This window comes from Felis catus, chromosome A1, assembly GCF_018350175.1.
Source record: "Felis catus isolate Fca126 chromosome A1, F.catus_Fca126_mat1.0, whole genome shotgun sequence".
NCBI classification, from domain to species: Eukaryota; Metazoa; Chordata; class Mammalia; order Carnivora; family Felidae; genus Felis; species Felis catus.
The window spans coordinates 30,116,598-30,139,578 of NC_058368.1; the positions used below are offsets into that span (position 1 = coordinate 30,116,598).

The following is a 22,981-nucleotide window of genomic DNA, read 5'->3' on the forward strand; positions in this document are numbered from 1 at the left end:
CATTTGAGTCCTTTTGTTTTTTTAATTTGTAGCTTTGCAGATGCTACAATTACTATAAGTGCAACAAGCATGATTTGGGTGGGACAATTCTGTATAGGTAGATTTTTATGTATCTTCCTGTGTAAAAATTATATATAATATAATTTATTAAAAATATAAAAATTGTATATAAATAAATACACACACACACACACATATATATATATGGAGAGAGAGAGAGAGAGAGAGAGAGAGAAAGAGTTATCATGTACATGTACTATGTAGGACCCCTCCCTGTAACAGAATCATGCATGTATTTATTAATACTTTTGTTGGGACTCTAACTCTAGGATTTCATTTATTTAGTACAAACGGTTGGATAAAAACCTTTAGGATAATTCCCTTATCTTTAGTGTAAGTGAAATGATGCTTACTTAAGACAAATGAAATGTAAATCTGAAATAATTATCTGAATTTCTGGTCAAAACATTTCAGCTGAGAGAAAATGTAGGCTTCGGGTTGTGAATAATACATATTTTCTGCTGCTCTGATTAGTGTCTTTGGACAATTGCTCAGCTCTTCCTTCTGTTTATAGGTACAAGCTGAGTCGCTGCTTTCCAATGTCACTATGGAAAGGGACAAGAATAATTTATATGAAAAGTATGTGCATGATTTTAGTCTCTTTAAATGAAGGAAACTTCCATACAGAAGCCAAGCACTTGGAGAAAACGGATGCTGAGAAATGCATAGCTGAGCTGTGGAACCCCCTGGGAAAGGCTCAGTCTTTGTGAAAATGCTTCTGATTTCCCCCTTGGTTTCTCCAGAGAAGAGGACCATAGTATGTCGTGGCAGACATCCACATGTTAGCTAAAGTTAGTGTTAACTGGGGAGCTTACCACCCCCATCCGGTCACCCATCCCTTCACTATGTGCTAACTGTGGGCACTCATTGGTAAGCAGGACCCACAGGCATCTGTCCCTGTGCGTTTTTGAGTACAGCTAAGATGAACCGAGTGGGAAAAACAGAAGGGGTTTACTTACTAACGGGAGTTAGAGAAGCAACACGAAATCATTTTTATCAGCCGTAATTTTGGGCTGTTTTTATCGGCCGTAATTTTGTGATGTTAACTTACTCTCCTGAGATTTAAAAATATCAAGATTATTTCTGATACCGTCAAGACCCGCCAGCTATCCAGAAGACATTTGTACGGATGTGGTGGTCTGTGCTAATGATAAACAAGACTTAAATTTCTGGGATGTGAATTGTTACTGGGAGCCTCTATAAAGTCCAACTGGTAACTGAACTGAAACTGAAAAGGCATCCTCCTTTGGGTAACGGCTGTCCTTGAAAATAATCTATTCACCGGGCTACTTCCCGTTTGATTGGGAGTGTGTGTGTGAGTGAGGGGGAGAGGGGGAGGAAGGATGAGTGTGTGGGTGAACATGTGTGCGAATGTGTTTGCACGCAGGGGTATGATTGTGCGTGTGTACGAGTGTGTGTGTCTGCATGTGCAAATGTGTGCATTCATTATCTAAGTCTCTCCATTCCCTGCAGAGAATCGTGAGAGTCGTTTGGAGAAAGTTATTTATTTAAATAATACAGCAGTGGAGTAATTCTAGTAAGTCAGTACATACCTAGGTATACTTTTACAAGGAAGCATACTGAAAAGAAGTAGACCTTTTTCCAATAAGCTTTGGGCTCCTAGCATACCACGAGGCGACATTTGGACAGTGTCCATGGTGATCTGTGCAGCGGCCCATGTGGCACTCATTTTAAATTGGTCCTGTTAAGTATAGCATTAAGTGTCTGCTCATCAGCAGGACTGAGCAATTTCTGAGTGGGACTAGAGCTTTCCAATCCTTACCCACGTGATCTGTAACGCTGGTGTGGGTGTATGACATTTCTGCCCAAGACATAATTAGGTTGCATGTGGGGATATTTCAGGGTAAATATTTTTGTTTTAATTTTTTTTCTGATAAAAAATGTGCCCATTTGCCAACATTCCCTTGGAAAATGAACCAAAAGTGATAGATAATTCTTTTCTGTTAGCTTCTCTCATAAAACTTCTTCTCTGCATGGCCTTGAGACTGCTTACTCCTAGAGTTTGTCATATCCAAGGCTGATTTCCTAACCTAGTGTGTTCTCGCGTGCTTCCCTAATCTCAGGCTTGGTCTTCATGACATTGGGTAAGAGAAGATTCTTTCAGAATCTGGGGGCTGGATTTTTTTTTAAATGTTAGCCACCTAAACTTATTCAGCATGTATTTACTAAGCAGTTTTTTGCATCACTTATCATGACAAGTCTTGGGGAGAAAATGATGAATAATCCAGGCCTTCAAGGTGCTCTCAAAGCGGAAGGGGAGACATTCTCTTAAGAAGGAAGTGATTACATGAGATGGGAAGACAAGGGAGAGAAAAGAATTCTTTTTGTGGGGTTAGGAGGGGCTGACAAAAGAAATGCTGTATGAACAGAGGCTTGAATGATGGGTATGAATCTATCGTGTGGTAGGCTCCAGTGGGGGTAAGTGGGAAACATTCTAGGCAAAGGTATGAATTTATAAAAATAAACCTGACTGTTGAATTTCTATCTTCCGAGTAAGTCATCACAACCAGACACCTATCTCATTTTTCTCCTTCCTCACTGATGATTCCAGTCTTGCTTCCAGAATCTTCTGAATCAAGAGCTTTGCTCAGTAAACATACAGGACAAACCTACCAAAGAGTAACTCTATCCTGTGCTGTTTATTATGTTGCTTTCTTTGTCTGAGACAAAGCAATTACTTGGTTTGGAATTTTTTTTTTCTTTTTAGTTAGAGACAGAAACAATATTTTGCATTCTCCAGAGCTACGTCTGCCTCTAGGCAATCACCCTGGAAAAGGAACAAACCTTACCTTCCTGTAGAAAAGACAAATAGTTTGGGCAACCCATAGTTCTAGCCAGGGTTTATTTTAGGCTATGTATTACTTCAAGAGGCTCACATGAAGTAAAAACTAGTTTGAAATTGGTCTCCCTCTGTGTTTTTATTTCATTTAATGTTTTTGAATTGTGAGGCTTTGTGACGCTCAAGTGCCCTTTAGGTAGTTCAAGATGGACAAACCGGTAACACCGAACCCAAACCCAAACCAGGAAGTAAAAAAAGCATTTTGTCGAATATTGCAATAAACTTAGACCCTTTGTGCATAGGAACGGATGACAAAAGTTCTCTACGTGTAAACATAAAGTGAAGATTTATTGGAGTGAGGTAAGGAAGGCATCAACAAGGGCCAGAGCAAATACTCTTCTGAAAACATCAATGACATTCTGCTCCATTTCACACTAGGTAGGACTGTAAATCTGCAAAGGTCAAAACACAGCCTCCCTTCAGGCTCATAGGAAATGTTTAAAGATGTCAGTTTGCACCAATCTTAGTTGCAATGTCACACAGCAAACAAGGCTAAATTGTGATTTAATTCTTGCACTTGTGTTCTTGCTTTCTGTCCTGATTTCTGTACAGCAAAGGATTCCGTTTACCACCCCTGAGATTATCTATTCTTGTACTAACACCTGTTTTGTCCTTTGCTTTGCATAAATGATAGTCTCCCTTTGTCTAGGAGATAATTTTTATATGGTATAAGGAGAGAATTCTATCGTCTGCCTCTGGAAGCTTACATTCTCCCTGCACACCCCACCCCCCTCCATTTTCTCTCATTCCACACCACACAGTGTAATACAAGCATGGCGAGTGTAATGGGGAGACCCTGGGCTGATTAATATTATTTACTGTGATACTTCTTCTGGTCAATTTCTGCAGACATGAGAGGCATCATACCTTACCTGGGAAGAGGCAGTTGGAGCCTCTGGTTTCCATTATCTTCCATATATATGATTGCTGCTTTGCTAGTGTTAGAAGATTCTGTGATTGGGTTGACAACTGATTAGTTCCACAAATATTTATGAAACGAATGTGCAAGACCTTGTGTTAGGTAGGTATTGCAGGAGAGTTGGTGGGGTGGGGGAAGAGCATCATGGGCAAAGATAAACAAGAACTAGTTCTTTGTTCTAAAGACCCTAAAACTTTGAGGGGGGAAAGTTGATGTGTGAACAAGAAGGAATGAAATGAGTTTTATAGCAGGAGCATAAGCACTGGGCTCTGGCAAACCTGGGGAAGGCGAAAGCTTTAGAAAAGCCAATTTCTCTTGAGCTGTAAAAATCCTTACAAACTGGAACTCATTACTTCCAGCTTGATATATTCTCTGGAGCTGTGATATGAATAGATCCAACTCCATTTCACATGTATATTTCGAAATTGCCTCTGGTTTTGGATTTTTGTGGCAATGTGTTTTATAGACTGAACTGGTTCCAAAGGCAGGTAGTACATAGTTAAACAGCTATAAAATTCAAAGTATTTAGTTCCAGAAACCCAACTTTTTCAAGTCTCCTTTGTCTGGGCAGCTTTATCTTATATGCTATCTTGAACATCAATACTTTTGGTCGTGGTTCAGGAAGTTTCGATCATCAATTCACTTCCCTTCTTCCTACACACGATGTTTTCTTAGTCATGAATGAGCTTCAGGGAATCATGTCTCAGTGTTAAGTGTATGCAAAAATTTCTTTAAGGACATTTTTCTTGGAAGAGAGTCCATTGTTTTAATCAGATTCTCAAAAAGATGCATAAGCCAGGCAGTGTAAAACTACTATATGTTCTCTCTTCATGATTTTGCCTACTGTCGAGATTTCAATGCCAACTAAATGCTGATGACTCTAAAATCTGTATTTCTATATTAAATACCCCTGAGTTTTATTCTTATATGTCCAAATGTTTACAACTTATCTTTGCTTCTTTGGGACAATAGCCCAAGCCCACCAATTCCAAGATGAAATTCACGATCTTTCATTGTATATCATGCCTACATATTTTCCATCTTCATTGATGTCACCAACGTGCACTCAGTCACCCAGGATAAAAAACTGAGAATCATTTGGGTAATTTGTCCTTGTTCTTTATGAGAACTCAAATGGCACTTGCTTCTAAAAGCCTAAAAGCCCCTCTTGACCACCAAGACAGGCTGGTTGCTCTCTTTTGGGGTCCCAGAGCACCCTCAGTGCTCAGCCATATATTAATGATCTGTTTATTTTTCTGGTTCCCTCACTAGTCTGCAAGTTCTTGAGTGAAGCAACCATTTCTTACTGGGTTTTGTGATTCAGCACCGAGGCCAAAGTCAAGCCCTCAGTAAATGCTCAGGGATCAATTAAAAGGAGTAATTAGGACTCTTTAAAGAATATACGTTATACCTGGTGTCCGGAAATGCAGACATAGTGACAGTGGCTTGAAATATTCTGTTTTCATGGCTTGTGAAAGTGCAGAGGAAAGAAAGCTCTGTCTAATGTGGTCTGCTAAAATGAAATTATTGTAAAAGTCAGATCTTAATGCTGATTCTATGTCACTCAGTAGGGGGGAGATGCCAACTGTGTAGTAATAGCCTGTTTTCTATATGTTCTTTCTAAACTTGACAATCCTCCTCTCCAGAGAAAAAATTCTATTAAGTTAAACATTTAGGTTTTAAAAATAATGTTTTAGAATCAAGTAATTAATAATTCATAGCATCTTGTGGGAAATTGTGTTAGATACAAGTACAACATTTCTGAAGCTTCCTGAATTCTGATAGAAGCGTAAAAGGACAAGCGTACCAAGACGTTGCCCACCACATTTAAGACAGAAATGCTTTCAAAAAATGGACTAATTGAGGGGTGCCTGGGTGGCTCAGTCGGTTGGGTGTCCGACTTCGGCTTAGGTCATGATCTTGTGGTTTGTGGGTTCGAGCCTGGTGTCCGGCTCTATGCTGACAGCTTGCAGCCTGGAGCCTGCTTCGGATTCTGTGTCTCCCTCTCTCTCTCTCTGCCTCTCCCCGTCTCATGCTCTGTCTCTCTGTCTGTGTCTCTCTGCATCTCAGAAAGCAATAAACATGAAAAAAATGGACTAATTGAAAAGAAATGAGAAAATGCCCCATAGTCCTTCACCTACCAAACATCTTTTTAGGCATTGTAGTTGTGTTCTGCACTTTTCAAATGAATCAGAATTTTGTTTCCCTTCCCCTCCTCATGGGTTAAGGGAAAGAGAATGCCTCCCTCTACACTATGCCACGTAAGAGGGCCTTAGCAGAAAGTGTGGTGTTTGCCAGAAAGAGAGCCTGACATCTTATCCTAAATGACTGTTGGCTGAGCTGTAGAAAGAAACCCATCCATCCCTGTGTCACCATGGGAACACAGCTGTGTGCACTAGGGAGAGGTTAACCTGTGTCCTCTGGAGTCTGGAGCCAGAGATTGGGCCCTGACTGTGGCCTGGAAAATCCTAAAGGAAAGAGGTTATGTGGAGATGCTCTTGAAAATTAGACCAATGGAAGAAGGATACAGGAGGAGTGTCCTATATGCCGAGATTTTGGAAAGATGAGATGCAAACTTTCTGATGGGTTATTTGGACACTTGGTGAAATAGCAAGAAGTAGCAAGTTTGGGGGAATCTTGAAAGGACTCTGCCTAAGAGTTCTGCTTATCAGGACAAAGTGTTCCAAATAAAGAGGCTAAATGGGGTATACCACTGGGGCAGCTGCGATTGGTCTAGGAATGGTGTTGGAGGTAGTGTGTGTGTGTGTGTGTGTGTGTGTGTGTGTGTGTGTGTGTGTACGCACGCGCACATGTTCTAAGTGGGTTCTTTTCCCCTAATTCCATCCTCCCCTTCAAATACCCCAATTGTTGAGGGGCCAGAAAAAATGTTAGCAATGGGGCAGGCAGGGGAACAGGAAAGACCTAGATAAAAACTGAAAAGTTAAAAAAAAATGCATTACTGAAATGATTAGGATATCTATTGTACTCCATGCCATTGATGCCCTCCTAGGTCTCCTTTCCACCAAACACATCACTTGGACAGCTGTTGTGAATGCTGGCTGCTAATAGCACACAGCTGCTCTGTGCTGCTGAGACTTGCCCTTGGCCAAACAGGAGCCACCTCACCCTGGAAGCGATGAATCTCCTCTTAGCTAAACCTAAGACAACTAGCATTTTATGGGAATGGTCACATTTCTGCTCCTGCTAGGATCAGATGTTAAAAATGTTGGAAGTGGGGTGCCTGGGTGGCTTGGTCGGTTGAGGTCTGATTTCAGCTCATGTCATGATCTTACGGTTCATGGGTTCGAGTCTTGCTACTGTCAGCACAGAGCCCGTTACAGATCCTCTGTCTCCTTTCTCTCTGCCCCTCCCCTGCTCATGCTCTCTCTCTCAAAAATGAATAAACATTTATTTAAAAAAGTTAGAAGTATTTTGGGGGGGGAGCTGAGAGGAGATCTCTCTTTCTTGTGATAGTGAACTGAAAAATCTAGACAAGATGTATCTTGTAAAAGTCTGTTGGAAGCATTGAAGAGCTACCAGAGCAACTACAGCTTGAGAGGCCAAGGTCTTAGAGAGAAGAGTACAGAGAGGTAAATTCGAGGTAAAGGGAAAAGTGTCTAAAGAAGTGTCTAAAGAAGCAGCAGAGAGGTTGAGAAACTGAGCAGACATTGATGGCTGAAAGGTAGAGAAGCCAAACATAACTTTGGGTTGTTTCATGGACTAGGGGACAGAAACTGGAATTCAGGGCCAGCTCAAGGAGGAAGACCTTGGCAAACCTTCCAGGGTTGTATTTAGGCCCCTGGACAGCCTATACCTTAGGAATGAGCATGGACCAGAAATAGATCAGTCCCACAAAACAGATCATTCTCTGATCAGATTAAGATGACATTCCTATATTCTGTCAGAAGCAAAAGTAAATGCAGTCTCGAACAAGGTGACATTATCTATGGTCTCAAACTATTTCTTCAAATTTTGATATCTAGAATTCAATAAACAATCACTGGCAATTCCAGGAGATAAGCATAGGTTTCTGAAAATCAGGAGAAAAAGCACAACAGAAACAGACTTGGAAGAGATCCAGATACGAAAGTTATCTGACAGAAACTTTACAAACATGATGAAAATAAAGGGTAAGATGGAGAATTTTAACAGATAATAACTTTTAAACATAAACAATGGAAAGTTTAAAAGTGAAAAATGACAACTGAAATTCGATAACTCAATAGATATGTTTAATGGCAGATAAAAAATGCTTAAGAGAAAATTAGTGAATTGGAAGATAAACCAGAAAATACTCTCAGCATAAGAGAAATATGGGATCTAGTTAAATAGATCAAACATATTTTGAACATGGTTTTCATTGAGGGGTACATTTAGAACCCCTCAATGAAAAAAGAAAGAGATTGGAACAGAAGCCACGTTTGAAGGGATGGTGGCCAAGAATTCTTCAAAAATAGTGAAAGATACCAAGGGAGCATTACAAATGGCTGTTAGGATAATATAAAGAATGTCATACTAAGCATATCATGGTAAAACCACTGCAAACAAAAGAAGAGAGGGTATTGAAAGCAGACAGAAACCAAAATAAGTCATATGACTTCCCCAAAGAAACAATGGAGGTTAGCTAGCAACGACATTGTCTGTTCAAAGTTTTGAAAGATTGCTTTGAATTATTTACTCAAAATTGTCAAAACATAAGCTAACCTAGAATTCTATCCCTGTAAAAATGCCCTTTGAAAAGAAATCAAAAGGCATAATTTTAGACTCACCCACTGCCCCCTAAAAAGTGAGATAATTTTATTACTAGCTGACCTGTGTTACAATAAATACTGGAGTGAGTTCCTCTGAAAGATGATTCCAGACAGGAGCATGGAGAGACAAGGAAGAATGAAAAGCAATGTGAGGGGTAAATATATGGGTAGATCTACATGAATATTGAAAGCATTAAATAATAATAATGTTGTTTTGTGGGGTTTAAATATCTATGGGGTAGACACATGACAAAAATAGAACAAAAGGCTGGAAAATGGATAAACAGAACTATATTGTTCTAAGTTCCTTGCGTTATGTCATAGTCAAAGTCAAGGAGGCAGTTTTAATCCAGGGTAACCCTTAAAGGAAAAGTAAAAGTATGATCAACCAGATAGTAAAAGGGGGAATGGAATAATAAAAATGTTTTATTAAAACAAAATAAGGCAAGAAATGAGAACAAAGGAGCATGGAACAAATTGGAGAAAGAAAAAATGTACAGCAAGATAGTAGAGTTAGACCCATATATATCACTAAGTGCATTAAATGAAAGGCTAAATACTTCAATTAAAAGACAAATACTGTCAAATTGGATTTAAAAACTTTATGCTGCCAATAGTAAACAGCTTAAAAATAAAGGTGCAGAAAGGTAGACAGTAAAAGATGACAAAGATGTTCCTTACTAACATTAACCAAAAGAAAGCTGTTTTGCTAAATGAATAACACTCCAAGTGTTCATTTGCTAAATGAATAATGCCAAGTAGGCATTAAGGCAAGAACTACTAGAAGGATATTCCACAATGATAAAATGGTTAAGTTGCCGGGAAGTAACACTGACAAATTTGCATGGATATAATAAGAAAGTGTCAAAGTTGACAAAGCAAAAACCGATAGAACCAAAGTGAGTCCAAGGCAAACCCTCAATAGTCTTAGGCAATTCTAATAGACCTCTTTCAGTGACTGATAGGATGAGCAGAGGAAAATAATTAGGATATTGAAGAACTGAACATGGTTAACACACTTGACCCAATTAACAAACAGGAACACACGGCATCCAACAACTGCAGTGCAACCGAAAGTGAGTCTCAACAAATTTCCAAATATTAAATTCATATAGAGGATGTTCTCTGATCACAGTAGAATTAAACTAAAAATCAATCATGAAAAGATAATTAGAAGTATCCTCATACATTTGGAAATTAAGCAGTATGCTTCTAAATAAACTATGGGTCAAAGAAGAAATCACAATGGAAATTAGAACTTATTTAAGCTTTGGAAAGAGAACTGATATCATTATGCTAAAATCATAACCACAGCAGCGAAGGAGCTCGCCCAAGGAGACTGCATAGAATCTTTCTCATTCTCTTTTTGTCAAAGTTTCAAGGAATGTTGCATCTGAGACATGGAAAAGCCACGGTAGGTCTTTTCAGGTGTTTGTTCTGTAGTTTACTGTATTTAATCTTATAGGTTACACGGTCAACTTGTAGTGGCTTTCTGGGACAATCATGATAATCATATTAGAAATACTGAACACTGTGCCCTGGCATAGAAGTGGTATTTCTATTATCCAAATGATCTGTCAGATGGCCTGAGTCCTTTCCTTTTCTTATTCGTGTTACTCCTCCCTGGGAAAAAAATCTGGCAGATGTTTAGGAACACAGCGAAGCACTTCACACCATTATTTAACCAAGCACACTGTGAGAAGTAATTAAGAATCCTGCCCTCCGTTTGCTCAAATATGAAGGAAAGGGATATATAAACAAAATGAGAGAAATTAGATGTTTCTGTGTTCAGCATAAAGGCAAAGTTGGCTTTTTAATAAAAGCATTGTTTTCATGTGCAAACCTTCAAAAAGCTTCTTCTTAGGGATGATTACATGATTAAATAATAATTACATCTATAAGTTATGAAATGGAAGATGATGCTGTATGTTGCTCTGTCTGTCCCTCTGAATAGGATCATAGGCTTTCAATGCCACAAGTATTCAAGGCTTGTCACATCAGAGACCCTTAGAAGCCCATGAAGCCAAAAGTGGTGCTAAGTTATGCTAATGTTAGTTACTGTGCTCTGAGGGCCTGGGTCTTTCATTGCAGGTTATCACAAATTAATTGTATAGATTAATCACCAGAGCTAGATTTAGGGGGTTAAGGAACTTTTTGGTTCCTCTCATAGTCCTCCCCTAGCTTTAACCTCCAAACTACCAGCTCATCAGCTGCAGAGCACTGTTGGCTTCTATTGGAAATGCAAAATTCTTCCTTGATGTTAGGATGAAGGGGCTGCGTTTGTAATATTGTGCTCATAAAACAAACTTCATTCTTTCCCAAGTAATTGGCTTCCTGCTGACAGGAGCACTAAAGAGATGTCTGACAAGAGTTTGAATTGGTGCGTTAGTACCTTTCTTATGTATCTCTCTCCATGCGCTGTTTATATTTTCTCCTGTTAGCACACCCTTCACTTGCTAAAGATGAATTTGAATTTTCAGTGTGTGCTTGTACAGTCTTATTAGTGATTTGTAGTTGTATCGAGTGCTCATGCCTTTGTAACTGTAAACTTCATGGTTCGGCTAGACCACACGAAATCATAAGGTCCTGGAAGTCTGAGTAGCCCCAAGTGGCCCCAGGGTTTTTATCTTCTGTTTTATGCCCCTTTGTTTGTTCAGAGAGACAACTTGGATTTTATTAGATGCAAGAGATAGTTCTATTTCCAGTGTCTTGCCCCTTAGTCTGTTAAAGAGCACAAGTTGACTCTCCTTTCAAAGGAGTGTTCAAACCTGCTTTCAGTGATTGCTTTTGGGAGAAAAGCAGTGCAGATCCTAAAGTGTTGGGACTGAAGTGGTTCTGGGGCATGTTTAAATAGGTGACTGGATCAGAACGGAAATATTTCTGAGGATGGCTGCCATGTTAAGGCAATAATGGTGGTGCTGAAATTCCTTGGTGTCAGGGCTGATAGGTGGAGTCAGGGCTTTGAGGTGCTTTTGCTGAAAAAATGGGGTGAGGGAATTCAGAAAATATGGTTTTGCATACACTTCTTCTTCATTCCCATCCACCCCTAAAATCATGAGATGGAATTGCAGTGATGAAATATGTTCCTATCAAACTCTATAAAGAATACGAAGTAGGAAATTCCAAATGTCTTCTGTCTTCTCTTTATCAATTAAGAAAGCTTACATTTAGTGTCTGTGACTGGAATGCAGATCTTAAATACATAAACTAAGGCAGCAGTTTAAGAGAATGTTGTCCACAAAGGTGGAATTAAATCACATGAAAATCAGTCGTGATACTGCTTAATAGAGAACACATGGGTGTAACAATGGAAAGACTTGGATTCCAAGCTTAGTTTTCCTATCTACTTCTTGCATGACCTATTTGGAACAAGTCCCTTGATCTTTCTGGGCCTCAGTTTCTCCAAGTATAACTTGGAGGGTTTGGGGAAGTGCTAAGGAGCCTGTGAGTCTGTGAATTATGCCTAGGGTACTTATCAGACTTGGATTGGTGTATTGCGAGTAACTGACATATATGGGCGGGGTTGGTATTCTAAATATTTTCCAGCCCTACAGCAGAAGTGAAAATGGAGGTTTGATATCAACAACCAGTAGCATTGTACCTGTTCATGTTTGCTACAACTACACTTACGGGAATGAAACCCTGGCTATTTGTGTCAAATTGTTAAGGCAAAACAGACTTAGGAATCAGCAATCCCTCTTCCTGTCTTTCCAGGTTGTCCCATCTTCTGTTAGAAGAAGCATGTTGTGATAATGAAGATTTGCTGAAGGCAGATAACACAAATACACCAGGGCTTAGGGGCATGGTTGGAGATCTCAGTAACATGGTGGACTGTTCCAGTAATGGCACCAGTGAATCATACCTCCTGGTATCCACACCCTCTAGTAGTCCTTTCCCACATTGACTCTGGCCTTGGCTATGTGACTTGATTTGGCAACAGGGCGTTAACGAATGTGACCCAAGCAGAGGCATAACAAATGCTTTCTTAGTCGGGCTTGCTCCATCTCTTGCTGCTTTTGGAACACGACCGCTATGTGAAGAAGTCTTCTGGCCTCTTGCTGACCCATGGTCCAGCTGACAGCTTGCACCATTTGCCAGATGTTTGAGTGAGGCTTGGACTAAACAGCCCCATATGAGCAGACAGATGACTATAAAAACATGAGCAACCCCAGGGGAGACCAGAAAAGGAACCACCCAACTGAACTCTGCCCAATCTGCTGACCACAGAATCAGGAAAAATAAAATGGTGGTTATTTAAGCCACTAAGTATTGGATTGGTTTGGTATACAGCAATAGATATTTGATACAACAAGTGCAGAATCTCCAAGTTAGGTGGAAGGGAGGGGCATTGGTGGGAAGAAAGAGAGTTGAAGTCTCCATCATTTTCTTCTTTGAAGTTGGGATCAAGGATTTGCATCTAGTTCCTAGATGGGCCAAGAAGCTCCTTCTTACATATGTGGCCAAGTACACTTGGTTTCAGGAAAAGCATAGGTAGTTTTTCCTTGTCCTTCTTAGTGAAGCACACAGGTAGGTTTTCCCTCTTGCATTTCCCTCGGTCTCAATTTTTCTATTTCGTTCAGAATGCAACAAGGATCAGTTGGCCTGGACTTTTCTTATTAACTCAGTGGGTGGCTATTATCAAGAGATTTTGTAGAATATTATGAGAATAAAAGGGTTCTTGGGAAATAGGTGAAAATATAAGATTTTAAAATGAGAAGTATGATATTTTCCAAATGTCTGTATACAGCCTGCAACCATCTTGCCTTCAGCACATCTTTGAGATAATAAAAAAATCCATTTTGTCTTTGTCCTAATGTTTCTGATATCTTCCCTCTGGCAGCCACAAGTCAAAGAGTTTATATAAAACAAAACCCTGAGGACTTCTGCTTTTTTTCATAAATAACTCTAAACCTAGACAAATGTATAAGGCAACTATTTTCAGGTATTGAACAACAAGAAGCACAATCCCCAAAAGAAGGGAAACTCACTCCCTATGTTCATCCAGGTCTCTTCCCAAGTTTCCAACTGTGGTACAGAAAGCTGGAGTCCACACAGAGTGTGATAGTCTAGTTGACCTAAGAGGCAGAGACAGGAGTTGGGGGCTACTCAAGTGGATGGAAACTACATATCAGGGCACTGGGGAATAGGGAGCTATGCTGGATGATGAAAGAAGAGTGAGGAGTCTGTATGGGAGTTCCCATGAATTCTTCACCGAGGACTGGGACACATATTCTGGGGCAAGATTATACGGAGCTTATCATGGCAGGCCTGAGGGTAGAACAGAGGTACCAGAGGTTGAATGCTACTGGAAGATGTTGGAGTTCTGACCTAGCCTAAGGAGAGAGTTCTTGTTAGCACCCCAGGCATTTATCTGAGATACCAGAGAGGTCCTACTCTAGAAGAAATGACCATGTTGTCTTATAGTAAGGCTTACTCTAGACCTACCCTATTGAAGCCTAAAAATCCAAGCTTTGTCAAGATGTTCAGAGAGACAGTTTGGAAATTTCCACTAAGTTATAGAGAATGAGGATCAACTAGAGTTTTCCACAGCCTAAAACCTAAGCTAACAAGTTCAAATTTAGTAGCTAATAGTTAGTTTGACTGTCAAAGACATTACAAGAAAAAAACTATCAACCGATGCCTCTCATTAACATAGATGTAAAAATAAAAATTTTAGCAAATCAAATCCATCAATAGCTAGAAAAAACGTAATACCGCACGACCGTGTAAGGTTGATCCTAGAAATATAAGGATGGTTTAACATTTGAAAACTAATATATGTAATCCATCACCCCAACAAAATAAAGGAGAAATAAATAATCTCAGTAGAAACTGGAGAAAACATTTGATGAAATTCTTACAACCACGTATGATAAGATCTCTCAGCAAATTAGGAATAGAAAGAGTCTCCAACATTGATAATGAACACAGTAACTATATCTGCAACAAATATAGTTACTGATGAAGCATCAAATGTTGTTCTCTAAGAATGAGAATATGGCAAAAATATTTGCTCTCATCACCTCTATTCAATATTGTACTAGAGGTCCTAGTAGTCATATCAAGCAAGAAAAAAGGAATAAAAGGAACAAATATTCGGGAAGACTGTTTTCATTCACAAATGACATGACAGAAAAGCCTGAGTCTATAAAAAAAAAACAAAGAAATAAACAATTAGAATTAATGTTTCAGGATGCATCCAAGAAAAAAAAAACAACTGTATTCTATATATTAACAACAAACAACTACAAAATAAACATTAAAAAACATTTAGGATAATATCAAAAACAAAATATTTTTTTTTTCATATGAAATTTATTGACAAATTGGTTTCCATACAACACCCAGTGCTCATCCCAAAAGGTGCCCTCCTCAATACCCATCACCCACCCTCTCCTCCCTCCCACCCCCCATCAACCCTCAGTTTGTTCTCAGTTTTTAAGAGTCTCTTATGCTTTGGCTCTCTCCCACTCTAACCTGTTTTTTTTTTTTTCCTTCCCCTCCCCCATGGGTTCCTGTTAATTTCTCAGGGTCCACATAAGAGTGAAACCATATGGTATCTGTCTTTCTCTGTATGACTTATTTCACTTAGCATCACACTCTCCAGTTCCATCCACGTTGCTACAAAAGGCCATATTTCATTTTTTCTCATTGCCACGTAGTACTCCATTGTGTATATAAACCACAATTTCTTTATCCATTCATCAGTTGATGGACATTTAGGCTCTTTCCATAATTTGGCTATTGTTGAGAGTGCTGCTATGAACATTGGGGTACAAGTGGCCCTATGCATCAGTACTCCTGTATCCCTTGGATAAATTCCTAGCAGTGCTATTGCTGGGTCATAGGGTAGGTCTATTTTTAATTTTCTGAGGAACCTCCACACTGCTTTCCAGAGCGGCTGCACCAATTTGCATTCCCACCAACAGTGCAAGAGGGTTCCCGTTTCTCCACATCCTCTCCAGCATCTAGAGTCTCCTGATTTGTTCATTTTGGCCACTCTGACTGGCGTGAGGTGATACCTGAGTGTGGTTTTGATTTGTATTTCCCTGATAAGGAGCGACGCTGAACATCTTTTCATGTGCCTGTTGGCCATCCGGATGTCTTCTTTAGAGAAGTGTCTATTCATGTTTTCTGCCCATTTCTTCACTGGGTTATTTGTTTTTCGGGTGTGAAGTTTGGTGAGCTCTTTATAGATTTTGGATACTAGCCCTTTGTCCGATATGTCATTTGCGAATATCTTTTCCCATTCCGTTGGTTGCCTTTTAGTTTTGTTGGTTGTTTCCTTTGCTGTGCAGAAGCTTTTTATCTTCATAAGGTCCCAGTAATTCACTTTTGCTTTTAATTCCCTTGCCTTTGGGGATGTGTTGAGTAAGAGATTGCTACGGCTGAGGTCAGAGAGGTCTTTTCCTGCTTTCTCCTCTAAGGTTTTGATGGTTTCCTGTCTCACATTTAGGTCCTTTATCCATTTGGAGTTTATTTTTGTGAATGGTGTGAGAAAGTGGTCTAGTTTCAACCTTCTGCATGTTGCTGTCCAGTTCTCCCAGCACCATTTGTTAAAGAGGCTGTCTTTTTTCCATTGGATGTTCTTTCCTGCTTTGTCAAAGATGAGTTGGCCATACGTTTGTGGGTCTAGTTCTGGGGTTTCTATTCTATTCCATTGGTCTATGTGTCTGTTTTTGTGCCAATACCATGCTGTCTTGATGATGACAGCTTTGTAGTAGAGGCTAAAGTCTGGGATTGTGATGCCTCCTGCTTTGGTCTTCTTCTTCAAAATTCCTTTGGCTATTCGGGGCCTTTTGTGGTTCCATATGAATTTTAGGATTGCTTGTTCTAGTTTCGAGAAGAATGCTGGTGCAATTTTGATTGGGATTGCATTGAATGTGTAGATAGCTTTGGGTAGTATTGACATTTTGACAATATTTATTTTTCCAATCCATGAGCAGGGAATGTCTTTCCATTTCTTTAAATCTTCTTCAATTTCCTTCATAAGCTTTCTATAGTTTTCAGCATACAGATCCTTTACATCTTTGGTTAGATTTATTCCTAGGTATTTTATGCTTCTTGGTGCAATTGTGAATGGGATCAGTTTCTTTATTTGTCTTTCTGTTGCTTCATTGTTAGTGTATAAGAATGCAACTGATTTCTGTACATTGATTTTGTATCCTGCAACTTTGCTGAATTCCTGTATCAGTTTTAGTAGACTTTTGGTGGAGTCTATCGGATTTTCCATGTATAATATCATGTCATCTGCAAAAAGCGAAAGCTTGACTTCATCTTTGCCAATTTTGATGCCTTTGATTTCCTTTTGTTGTCTGATTGCTGATGCTAGAACTTCCAACACTATGTTAAACAGCAGCGGTGAGAGTGGGCATCCTTGTCGTGTTCCTGATCTCAGGGAAAAAGCTCTCAGTTTTTCCCCATTGAGGATGATGTTAGCTGTGGGCTTTTCATAAATGGCTTTTATGATCTTTAAGTATGTTCCTTCTATCCCGACTTTCTCAAGGGCTTTTATTAAGAAAGGGTGCTGGATTTTGTCAAAGGCCTTTTCTGCATCGATTGACAGGATCATATGGTTCTTCTCTTTTTTTTTGTTAATGTGATGTATCACGTTGATTGATTTGCGAATGTTGAACCAGCCCTGCATCCCAGGAATGAATCCCACTTGATCATGGTGAATAATTCTTTTTATATGCCGTTGAATTCGATTTGCTAGTATCTTATTGAGAATTTTTGCATCCATATTCATCAGGGATATTGGCCTGTAGTTCTCTTTTTTTACTGGGTCTCTGTCTGGTTTAGGAATCAAAGTAATACTGGCTTCATAGAATGAGTCTGGAAGTTTTCCTTCCCTTTCTATTTCTTGGAATAGCTTGAGAAGGATAGGTATTATCTCTGCTTTAAACGTCTGGTAGAACTCCCCTGGGAAGCCATCTGGTCCTGGACTCTTATTTGTTGGGAGATTTTTGATAACCGATTCAATTTCTTCGCTGGTTATGGGTCTGTTCAAGCTTTCTATTTCCTCCTGGTTGAGTTTTGGAAGAGTGTGGGTGTTCAGGAATTTGTCCATTTCTTCCAGGTTGTCCAATTTGTTGGCATATAATTTTTCATAGTATTCCCTGATAATTGTTTGTATCTCTGAGGGATTGGTTGTAATAATTCCATTTTCATTCATGATTTTATCTATTTGGGTCATTTCCCTTTTCTTTTTGAGAAGCCTGGCTAGAGGTTTGTCAATTTTGTTTATTTTTTCAAAAAACCAACTCTTGGTTTCGTTGATCTGCTCTACAGTTTTTTTAGATTCTATATTGTTTATTTCTGCTCTGATCTTTATTATTTCTCTTCTTCTGCTGGGTTTAGGCCGCCTTTGCTGTTCTGCTTCTAGTTCCTTTAGGTGTGCTGTTAGATTTTGTATTTGGGATTTTTCTTGTTTCTTGAGATAGGCCTGGATTGCAATGTATTTTCCTCTCAGGACTGCCTTCGCTGCGTCCCAAAGCGTTTGGATTGTTGTATTTTCATTTTCGTTTGTTTCCATATATTTTTTAATTTCTTCTCTAATTGCCTGGTTGACCCACTCATTCGTTAGTAGGGTGTTCTTTAACCTCCATGCCTTTGGAGGTTTTCCAGACTTTTTTCTGTGGTTGATTTCAAGCTTCATAGCATTGTGGTCTGAAAGTATGCATGGTATAATTTCAATTCTTGTAAACTTATGAAGGGCTGTTTTGTGACCCAGTATATGATCTATCTTGGAGAATGTTCCATGTGCACTCGAGAAGAAAGTATATTCTGTTGCTTTGGGATGCAGCGTTCTAAATATATCTGTCAAGTCCATCTGATCCAATGTCTCATTCAGGTCCCTTGTTTCTTTATTGACCGTGTGTCTAGATGATCTGTCCATTTCTGTAAGTGGGGTGTTAAAGTCCCCTGCAATTACCACATTCTTATCAATAAGGTTGCTTATGTTTATGAGTAATTGTTTTATATATTTGGGGGCTCCGGTATTCGGTGCATAGACATTTATAATTGTTAGCTCTTCCTGATGGATAGACCCTGTAACTATTATATAATGTCCTTCTTCATCTCTTGTTACAGCCTTTAATTTAAAGTCTAGTTTGTCTGATATAAGTATGGCTACTCCAGCTTTCTTTTGGCTTCCAGTCGCATGATAAATAGTTCTCCATCCCCTCACTCTCAATCTAAAGGTGTCCTCAGGTCTAAAATGAGTCTCTTGTAGACAGCAAATAGATGGGTCTTGTTTTTTTATCCATTCTGATACCCTATGTCTTTTGGTTGGCGCATTTAATCCATTTACATTCAGTGTTATTATAGAAAGATATGGGTTTAGAGTCATTGTGATGTCTGTATGTTTTATGCTTGTAGTGATGTCTCTGGGACTTTGTCTCACAGGGTCCCCCTTAGGATCTCTTGTAGGGCTGGTTTAGTGGTGACAAATTCCTTCAGTTTTTGTTTGTTTGGGAAGACCTTTATCTCTCCTTCTATTCTAAATGACAGACTTGCTGGATAAAGGATTCTCGGCTGCATATTTTTTCTGTCTAGCACCCTGAAAATCTCGTGCCAATTCTTTCTGGCCTGCCAAGTTTCAAAAGAGAGATCAGTCACGAGTCTTATAGGTCTCCCTTTATATGTGAGGGCACGTTTACCCCTTGCTGCTTTCAGAATTTTCTCTTTATCCTTGTATTTTGCCAGTTTCACTATGATATGTCGTGCAGAAGATCGATTCAAGTTACGTCTGAAGGGAGTTCTCTGTGCCTCTTGGATTTCAATGCCTTTTTCCTTCCCCAGTTCAGGGAAGTTCTCAGCTATTATTTCTTCAAGTACCCCTTCAGCACCTTTCCCTCTCTCTTCCTCCTCTGGGATACCAATTATGCGTATATTATTTCTTTTTAGTGTATCACTTAGTTCTCTAATTTTCCCCTCATACTCCTGGATTTTTTTATCTCTCTTTTTCTCAGCTTCCTCTTTTTCCATAACTTTATCTTCTAGTTCACCTATTCTCTCCTCTGCCTCTTCAAGCCGAGCTGTGGTGGTTTCCATTTTGTTATGCATTTCGTTTAAAGCGTTTTTCAGCTCCTCGTGACTGTTCCTTAGTCCCTTGATCTTTGTAGCAAGAGATTCTCTGCTGTCCTGTATACTGTTTTCAAGCCCAGCGATTAATTTTATGACTATTATTCTAAATTCACTTTCTGTTATATTATTTAAATCCTTTTTGATCAGCTCATTAGTTGTTGTTATTTCCTGGAGATTCTTCTGAGGGGAATTCTTCCACTTGGTCATTTTGGATAGTCCCTGGCGTGGTGAGGACCTGCAGGGCACTTCCCCTGTGTTGTGGTGTATAACTGGAATTGGTGGGCGGGGCCGCAGTCAGACCTGATGTCTGCCCCCAGCCCACCACTGGGGCCACAGTCAGACTGGTGTGTGCCTTCTCTTCCCCTCTCCTAGGGGCGGGATTCACTGTGGGGTGGTGTGGCCCGTCTGGGCTACTTGCACACTGCCAGGCTTGTGTTGCTGGGGATCTGGCGTATTAGCTGGGGTGGGTAGGCAAGGTGCACAGGGGCAGGAGGGGCAGGCTTAGATCGCTTCTCCTTAGGTGATCCTCTTCAGGAGGGGCCCTGTGGCAGCGGGAGGGAGTCAGATCCGCTGCCGGAGGTTTGGCTCCGCAGAAGCACAGAGTTGGGTGTTTGCGCGGAGCGAGCAAGTTCCCTGGCAGGAACTGGTTCTCTTTGGGATTTTGGCTGGGGGATGGGTGGGAGAGATGGCGCTGGCGAGCGCCTTTGTTCCCCACCAAACTGAGCTCTGTCGTCAGGGGGCTCAGCAGCTCTCCCTCCCTTTGTCCTCCAGCCTTCCCGCTTTCCGAGCAGCGCTGTTAACTTATGACCTCCCAGACGCTAAGTCGCGCTTGTTGTGGGAACACAGTCCGTCAGGCCCCTCCGCTTTTGCAAGCCAGACTCGGGGTCTCTGCTTGGCCGGCGAGCCGCCCTTCCGCCCCGGCTCCCTCCCGCCAGTCCGTGGAGCGCGCACCGCCTCGCCGCCCTTCTTACCCTCTTCCGTGGGCCTCTCGTCTGCGTTTGGCTCCAGCGACTCCGTTCTGCTAATCCTCTGGCGGTTTTCTGGGTTATTTAGGCAGGTGTAGGTGGAATCTAAGTGATCAGCAGGACGCGCGGTGAGCCCAGCGTCCTCCTAAGCCGCCATCTTGCCGCTTCAAAAAACAAAATATTTTTAAATAAATGTAACAAAAAACATAAAAGATTTGTATACTGAAAACAATAAATATTCCTGAGAAAAATTTAAAATTCTAAATAAAGAGATATACCGTATTTATGGATTGGCACATTCAATATTGTTAAGATGTTAATTTGCCCCAAGTTGAATTCAATGTAATGACAAACAAATTCAATGTAATGACAACCAAAATTATAGAACTCATTTTTGTAAAAATTGAGAATCTGATTCTAACATTTACACAGAAATGCCAAAGGATAGTAAAACAACAAGAATAGCAAAGACAATTTTGAAAAAGAAATTGGAGGATTTATAGAAGGCTTCATGACCTTCTATAAATGCTATAGTAATCAAGACAATATGGAATAGTCAAAGGGTAGACAGACTCAATGGAACAAAATGGAGAATCCAGAAATAGATCTACATGTATATGATCAATTCATTTTGACAAAAGTAACAAGGTAATTCAATGGGAAAGGGATAGTCATTTCAACAAATGGTACTGTTACAATTGGATATCTATCTTAGAAAAAATAAACCTTGGCCCACAGTCTATACCATACAGAGAAATTAATTCAAAATAAATCACAGATCTAAATGTCACAGATAAACTACAAAACTTCTAGGAGATCATGTGGGAAAAAATATGTGTCAGCTTAGGATAGGCAAACATTTCCTAGATAGGACACAAAAAGCACTAATCTTCAAATTTAAAAATGGTAATTTGAACTTCACCAAGATTAAAAACTTCTTCAAGATATACCGTTAAGAAAATGAAAAACAATCCAATGGCTGGAAAAAATATTCATGCATATACATATATCTGACAGAGAAATCATAATCAGAATATACAAAGAACTCTTATAATTCAACAATGAGAATGCAAACAACCCATTAAAAATGGGAAAAGGTCTTAACACTCTACAAAATAAAATATATAAAGAACATAATACACATTAATAATAAGGAAGACAATCCATTAAAACAGGAAAAAGACCTGAACAAACACTGCACCAAAAGAATATGAAAACTGTCAAGAACAAGTCTATCAAAAGATGCTCAACATCATTATTCATCAGGGAAATGCAAATTAAAACCACAGTGAGATACCACTTCACACATACCTGAATGCAAAAATTTTAAAAGACTATGAATATCAAACGTAGGTGAGTATGTGGAACACCAGGATACCTCACACATTGCTAGTGAAATGCAAAGTGGCACAACCGTTATGGAAAACAGTTTGTCAGTTTCATGTGAAATTAAACATGAACTTACTATATGCCCTAGCAATTGTACTTTAAGGTGTTTATCCCCCATTCTTTCAAAATAAAATGTCCACTAAAGACTGGTAGACTGATGTTCACAGTAGCTTTATTCACAAGAGCCCCAAATTGTAAACTATTCAAATGAACTCAAATGTGCACACAGGTGAATGATATATTCATACCTGTATATTCATACAATAGAGTACTACTCAGCAATAAACAGAAAAGAAATACATGGAATAACATGGATGCATCTCAAAAATGTACTGAGTGAAAGAAGACAGACACAAATGAGTACATGATGTATGATTCCTTTTCTATGACATTTGAAAAAAGGTACAACTAACAGGGATGCAGTTCAGATCAGAGGTTGCCTGGAATGTAACTGACAGCAAAATAATACTGAGGGAACTTTCTGGGGTTGATGGAAACATTCTACATCTTGACTGAGGTGATTTCACAGTGCATACGCTTGCCAAAACTCATTGAGCTGGGCACTTAAAATGAGTGGATTTTATTGTATGTAAATGATGCTTTAATAAAATTAATTTAAAAATTTCAAATCCTTTAGTGATAAAAATAGCAAAAAAAATCCAATAGCAAAAACAATAGTAAGCCATGAGGAATGTCTTATTAAGTTTTCTTTTTATTGAAGAAAAATAATTTATTACTCATCTTTATTCAGTTATGAAGGATATAAAATACTGAATTGTAGTATCATAAAATTTAAGGAGAGTGCAAATTTCGATTCAAATACAACGATGATTAAATCTTTTCACATTAACGAATTTAAACTTTACAAAGGAGAGAGAGATATTAACTGTCCTATTGTTATAATGGAGAAAATGAACTAAGAGAGGTTAAATAGCTTACCTAGAGTCAC

The 22,981-nt window shown here is 39.4% G+C and overlaps 1 long non-coding RNA gene across 1 annotated transcript in view; it reads left to right on the plus strand.

The window, feature by feature from the left end:
• The window catches only part of LOC102901843, a 116,430-nt gene that overhangs the window by 92,204 nt on the left and 1,245 nt on the right, over window positions 1-22,981 (plus strand). The gene's annotated exons all lie outside the window — the stretch shown is intronic.